Consider the following 7,456-nt stretch of genomic DNA (forward strand, 5'->3'; position numbering starts at 1 on the left):
TATAAATAAAAATAATGTTTAAATGACGTCCCGTGATGCTGGTAATAAAAGGCTTGCAGAGATTGAGCAGCAAGTAAATCCACCTCTGTCCTTTTTGGGACTGCCTGCAGCTGCTCTGTGGGGTCAGGATTCAGACAGCCGCTCTGCAGCAGCAGCCCTGCTGTGTGCTGGGTGGGATGGGACTTCCCCAGCTCGTGTACGAGGAAGAGGAGGCCCTGGTTTTAGTGAAAGTAGCTCTCAGCCTGGTGGGCAGGCTCTTGCCCTCTGGGTCATGGTTAATAATTTATTTGTTGATCTATTTTTGGGTATCTGGAGAACAAGGGGAGCAGTCAAGGCCTTCCTTCATGGGATTTATTTCATGTCACGGTTTGTAGACAGTTTGGTCAAAGCTGCCAAAGTGACCCAGGCCAGCATGCCCGCTGCACTTGTTGGCAGCACATGGCTGCCTGGGGGCTCAGCTCTGCCCTGGGCAGATGTGGGGTCAGGGCAGAGAAAGTTCTGCTGCTCATGGTCCAGAGGTTCCCAAAGATTGGCAACAGATCCTTAGGAGCCAAGGATCTCTGCTTGTCCTCTCTCTGTTCCACATCACTTCTTGGCTACCGACACTCACTTAGGTTTGGGTTTCTTAGTCCTTTTGGTGAACATCTCGTGCCAGTGAGAATCAGTCATCACTAGTTCACGTGTATGTCCACGGGACTAAGCTAAGGCAAATCTGGTGAGTAACCAAAGGATCATGGTCAGTGTAATAATTTGTTCCACATTCCTCTTAAAAAATAGTAATAAAAAAAAAAGGTCCTGGAAGGCCCAAGGAGGGGAGTTCCTCTCCTTTGGCAGGCCTATCCCTGCCATGACCCCTCATGCTTTGGTAAGTCCCTCTGTGGGACCTGCCTTGGATGTGGAAAGGGCAAGAGAATAACTCCTGGCTCAGGGCAGCTTGTGCTTAGCAGAGCAGCACGACACAGCCTGAGGGAGTCCTGCTGAGTACAGAGGGGAGATTGCCTGTTCCCTGAGCTGTAGGTCCTCAGGTTTGTGCTGAGTGAGGGGATGCGAACACAGCTTCTGTTAGGATACACCTTCTGTGCCCTGTAGTGATGGCTGAGAAAATGGCTCATTTGTGTGTGTGTGTTTCAGGAAAATATTGCACAAGGATGTCCTTCACTTGGGGTCATGGCCTAATTATGTGAGAGAGAAAAAGAACTGAGGTTTTGGAGAGATAATGTCTTTTCTCCAACATAATTTGTTGGAGGATTGAACTGGGGAATGGAATCTGAGATCAGGTGAGGTGAAAAGCAACAGGTTGTATGCTCAGCTGCTGACCCTCTGCCTTTTTTGAGGGAGGGAAGGTGAAATAATTTCGCCCTCGAATAAATAAACCACATTTCAGGCCAGAACTTTTGCCTTAGACTGAAGACTGAAAAAGAATGAAAGAAGTATCCTCATTGCTCACCTCTGTACTCAGAGCAAGTTTTGAATATAGAAACCAGGTAAAACATTCCCAAACACAGGCTGCCTCTACAAAGCGCCCTGAGCTATATTCTCCAGGAGCATCACGTTGGTTTTAGCTTAAACATAATCAACGTGGTATTAATTAATAAGTAATTATAATGAGAGAGCTGTTGACCACACACTTGTATTTTCTGGCAGAAGCTTGACCAGAGTTACCAGGCTGTGTGCAGCCACGCTGCTAGGCGTGCCTGGCACTGCCACCATCAGTTCCTGCTCCTTGCCCACTTAGTACCAAACTAGTCTTTCATAAAGCAGCTCTGAATCTGGGCAGAGCAATGAATCCACATTGAATTAATTATGTTCTGTAAACTCACTGCACTCATTTCATTTTTCACAGTCCCAAATAAAAAGCAAACGAGGCAGTGACAGAAGCTTGAGTGCTGGCAATAAAAAGGTTGCATTTTGCTGTGTAATTACTTTCTCATTAATTCTATCTGTTGAAGAGCAGCTGCTAACTGTTGGTACCAGTTTACTTTATGACTAAAGCAATGTTTTTGTTAAACAAATTAACTGGTGTTACTTTGCAGAGGAAAAAGAATAATCACAGTGCTATAGCGACGATTAATAACAGTGCCTGTCACCTACCCACAGTAACACTACGTGTAGCAGCGACCACCCTGGCCCCAAAATTAAAAGCCCGGACTTACCAGTGAACAGGGGTACAAGCTGTTAACCTCTTATTTGCACTTCTCCAGACTTCAGATTGCCTTCAGGTCTGCTCACTAATGTTTGTAGTCACATCAGACACTTCTGTGCTGCGATAAATGCTGACTGGCATGAGCTCGGAAATGACTTAAAAAGAAAAGCCTGGTAAGCGCTGCCTCGTGCTCTGACCCTTCTGCCTTTGCTTGCATTTTGCCACATCGCTTTGCTAAGGCAGTCCTCAGACTGGGGCAAGGATTGAAGAGAGAATGAACTGCGAGAGAAGGAGAATGAAGAAGAAGAGTCCTGCCCTTGCTCCCTGGTTTACTCGGAGGTCCCCTCAGCCCCCGGCCGGCCGTGCTGCCGGCTGCTCCCAGCAGGGCAGCTTCCCACTGCTTCTTAAATAGAAAAGCATGCATCTGCTCCTCAGAAGTTTCGGAAGCATCAGAAAGATAGCTGAGAATTACATGTAAAATGCAAGTTTTCTATAGGAAACAGCCTGGCAGTCCACACTTTGTTACTCACTTGATAAGCAGAGTCTTTTTGACAGTCCTAACCTTCTAAACTATAGGTCCTGCTGAGCCCAGCATGAGTCAAACGCTGGGTACCATCTGTCAGAGCTTTGCTGTTTGTTTTTTTCCCTCTCCTCTTTTACTACAATCTGCTGAGAGGGGTGCAGAATAGAAGTTGCTTTTCTGCACTTAAATGAGAAACTCAATCAGGAGCCTTAAAGAAATCCCGCTGTTCCCAAATAACTCTGTAGACGCTGGGCAGGAGAACAAATTATTTTGTATTCTCCAAGATTTTAAAAACAAGTATATAGCATGCCTCAGGGAGTGGGAAAGAATTTGAAGCCCAAAGCTGAAAAGATGGGGCCGAACAACTAAGTTAGATGAACTGTGGGATAAGACGAGTGTTGAAGGGATGCACAGCTTGGAGGTTTCAGCTGTCTCCCCAAAGAAACACTCTCAGAGGATATTCCAAATTTCTCACTGATGGACATTTAATAGGAAGAGCTGTCTGAGAAGAAACGGCCCCCTGCTGCATCATAAAAGAACGACCAAAGGGACATTTTTATGTCTCATTAGTTTATATTCAGCCCTAAATTGGCACCTGCTCTGAATTCGGTCCAAGTTTGCCAGGACTTTGGAGACCCAAATGAATGTTTCTTTAACATGTTGCTAACAATTCACCAAGGCAGAGGGCTCTGTGTGTTATTACAGACACACTGAGACACACGGAAATAGGAATATAACAGACGAAATGGCTTGGCTTGCCAGTGCCGAGGGCTGTGTAAGAAGCTGTTTCTCTAAATGTGGTTCCGCATATGCGTGGTGTGTTTACACCTCTTACCATTTACACCTCTTACCAGCACAAATCACCATTTCAGTACCAAATTCCTAAGAACCCAAGTGGCTGTCTGTAGTTTGGAGAAAGAAGTAGAAAACTGTTTTGCGTTGTCAGTGCCTGAGCTGGCTGCGTAACAGCCCATGTCTCTGGGAGCAGGCAGAGCAGTGCTGGCTGTGTTAGCTCTGTACTGGTGGCACAGCCCTGCATGGCATAGCCTTGCATGATGGGGACGTACACCTCTCCCTTTCCTCCCACTGCCTGAGGAGCCAAAGGAGACGTGCTGCTTGCAGGACCTGGCAGTGTATGCCCAGTGGGCCACCTGGGCTGGCAGTGCTCAGATCGGGCCATATAAAGTGGTGTGTAATCCTGCACGGATTGTTGTGCAAGGTCTGAATTTTAGAAGGCACCAACTCTTCCATGTCTTAGACAACGTGCCTGGATTTCCTTTTGCAATATTATATTATTACTATATATACCTCTACTGACTAACATCACATTCTTTCAACTTGTGTTTATTTAGCAGAAGAGACACATAGCTTACTGTCGCACAGATGAGAAAGCTCTAACACGATATTATTGTCCCCTCACTGTTTCTTTTCGCTACAGCTCTCCTATATTGTCATTTTAAAAGGTCAGCAGTGTGATTTTAATGAGCATTTGATTCCGGCCTCGTTGCAGTTTTATATTCATGCAGTTGTGCTTAATACCTTGGCAAGTGCGCTGGCTGGAGGATCAGAAGGATTCATCACGCTTGTGCTCACTTTGTCTTGTTTTGTGCTGAAAGGCATTAAAATGCATTCTGGGGACCAGAGCAGGTAGTCTGCATTGAGAGGTTACATAAAAATGCAACTTTAAGGGCATGTGCACAGGTAATTGCACCTGTAGGGTGCTGTTGACTTTGGATGCCAATGGTTCCATTTGATTTGAATGAGAGCACTTGGGAATGTCATGACTTGCCCAGTAAGTACTGGAGACTGTTACGGCTGTATGGAAAACACAGCTTTTTAGAGGTTCCTTAAGACACCTATAACGACCTGCCTGGCACAGAACTGTGGCAGTGCAAGAAACAAAGCAAAGCTGAATGCCTTTGTCCTCAGGGTGGTGAGCACTGAGTGTTAGGGAGGGGGACAGGACACGTGGAAAGCAGAAAGGAGAGGGATGGGAGACAGCACGATACAAATGGTCAACAACGTGTCACCACAAATGGCCAGTCACAGGTGATGCTTTCCATCAGGATGGCTGCTGTTACGTCACTGCTAAGCAGTATTCTTCACAAGTGATACGGTGCAGAGTGTGTGTTTTCCCATTGTGTCTCACTGCTGTCTGAGCTGAGCACGGCGGTGCTGTGATTGCAGCATGACTGGATGGCAACTTATTTACATTTATGTATTTCATTTTGCTGTGCCTCCATTAAATGTACCGCATGCTGGACTTTGCGTCTAATCACAGAAGCGCTTTAGGCCGTGTCTCTTCCAGCCTTACCGGTTGTCTAACTATGTAACAGTATAACCCCTGATAAGCACAGGATCCACTCCTAAAGCTGCCCTGCGAGAGGAGCGAGGCTCCTCCAAGTCGTGGCAATTCAGAGGTAGGGAGCAGAGCCACGGCTCTCCCTCCCTGTGCACCACGGCAGCAGCGAGCTGCAGCACCTGCTCCATGCTGCTCCTGCTGCTTTGTGCTGCTCGGAGCTGCTGCTGGGGTCCCGCGGGAGGTCGGGGGCTTGCTAATGGAACAGGAGGAGCTGGGAGGCACAGGACGTGCGCTGTCACAGCGGTTCGCACTCTCGCCTTAACGTGACCGCAGTTACGGGGTCACATCACGTTTGTTTGATATAATTAGGAAAACTGCACAAGAATTAGTTGCACTTCAGGCTGCATTTGTGCAACGCAGAGCTTTTCTGGTTAAGCTGCTATCCTGTGGGGCTATCACATTATTCAGTTTGTAAAAACCGGTGTTAGAATTTTGAGGCATTAAAACCACTATAGCAGTCGGTCAGGGCTATCGAGTTCTTTGTGGGTATTTAGTAGATGGGATTTGCTTTAATAAGCTAACATTCGTGCTCCACTAGGATTACTACAAGGCACATAACACACGCTGTTAACTTTCCTCTCTGGGCAGACCAAGGGCACTTTAGTTATGTCAGTGGTGTGTATTGGTTAAAAGAACATCGTGCAAAACAGATTATTTCATGGCATATCTCAAGTGATGTAAATTATATTGTCTTTAAAATTAGTGAGAAGCTGTGATTTTAAAAACGGCTTGTTCTGTCTTCTGTTATGTGAGGAAACTTTCTGTGCCACTATTGATATGTTACAAGCTTCCTGGCTCAAACGGTGGGCCCGACAGTCAGACTGGGTGTCAGAGAGCGAGTGAGCCTGCAAAGAAAAGGCTCGTGTGCATGCTTCTTGTGGAAGTGAGGGCTCCAGGGAAACCAGGTGTGCATAGCTAAATAAAGCAAACAGCAGCAGCAAAGTGTGGTACTGGACGGTTGTAGGGTGTCAAAGCACCTCGTTTATATGCTTTTGATGTCATGTAGCCCAACAAACGAAATTAGCAGCAAGTGATGAAATTGAAATATTAATGATAGCTAACCAGAGCTCAATTGTAGGTAGGGGTTCAGAGGTAGCCCTGCAGACTATCACCGTAATGGACTTTCTTTGATAGCAACCTGTACTTAATCGCATTGGAGGAAGCCTAAAAAAATCTTTTACTCTTTCTTTGTAGGCCTGTCAGAGTGTGATCTTCACGCTAGCCAGAAATCTGTGGACCATAACATGGGTATCTTTACAATCACAGCAACAAAAGAGCAGAGGCGATGTTGGACTTTTTGTTTTCCTGTACCCTGGGGTGCAGCGAAAGGCAGCGAAGCATAGCTGTAATTTTGCAGTGGAGGGAAGCATTGCCGGGGGCTCTCGTGTCCTGCTAACCCCTAGGCTGCCAGTGTTGAACGCTTTCCTTTCCTAGGTGTCACGGACAAAGGAAGGTCCATGCGGTAGTCACTGTCTGTTTTGTGTTTCCCTGAAGGATGGGTGCAGTTTGTCACACAGATTCCAATAGGTGCCAGTGTATAGTTTTGCATCAATCTTTTTTTTCCACCTTCCTAAAGAGGAGTGGTGTAGGAGATGATGGCTGTGGAAATAAAAGTGGATCGGGGCAGCTTCCAGGTACCTGGGTTGTGGAAGAATGGGGCTGGAAGTCACCAGAAATTTTGCAGAAGTGCTATAAACCCTGAGGGGTTGCAGAAGGGTAGGATGTCAGTTCATGTCCTTTGTACCGTTCATGTGTATTCTGAGGATGTCAGCTGATTTCATCACGAGAGATACCGCCTTAACATCTGCTTGAACTATTTTACCGTTGTTTCCTCTGCCATATTGGACAGATCCATTTAGTGATTGTTATTTATTACCATTATATCTGTGTTGTAGAAATCTCTCAGGCTACTCTCTAAATTTTAAATACTCCAGGAAAAGAAAATCTCACCTGAGTCACGTCCTGTAGCCATTAATTTTAGTGGCATAACTGCCATTGATTGATCGAGCCTTGAGGCCTCGTGCTGTATGTATCAAGTGATGTCTTTAGAAGACACTAAGTGGAAATATATATTTTTTTCTTTTTGCAAAAATACAGTTCTGTGCCTTTCTCTTCTTAAAGCTAAAATCACGCTTCAGAGTTGACTAGGAAACTGATTGAGTCAATTTTTTGTTTAAATATTAAAACCAATTAAAAATAAATCCATTTAAATTACAGTCTGCCTAAGACCCAACAGATATTTCTGAAGTGCACTAAAAGAATAGGGTTTATCTCCATCTGTAAAATCATTTAATGAGTAGCCAACAGAACCTTAAAATTTGCTGTCAGAGGAAGACATGTTTTTGTGGCATTTATAAAGCTTGCAAAAATAGGCATTTGCCATGTAATGTATTTCTATGCTATGTGCAACCCTTAGATCAGCATGCTA

The sequence above is a fragment of the Gallus gallus genome, chromosome 3 (genome assembly GCF_016699485.2).
Source record: "Gallus gallus isolate bGalGal1 chromosome 3, bGalGal1.mat.broiler.GRCg7b, whole genome shotgun sequence".
NCBI classification, from domain to species: Eukaryota; Metazoa; Chordata; class Aves; order Galliformes; family Phasianidae; genus Gallus; species Gallus gallus.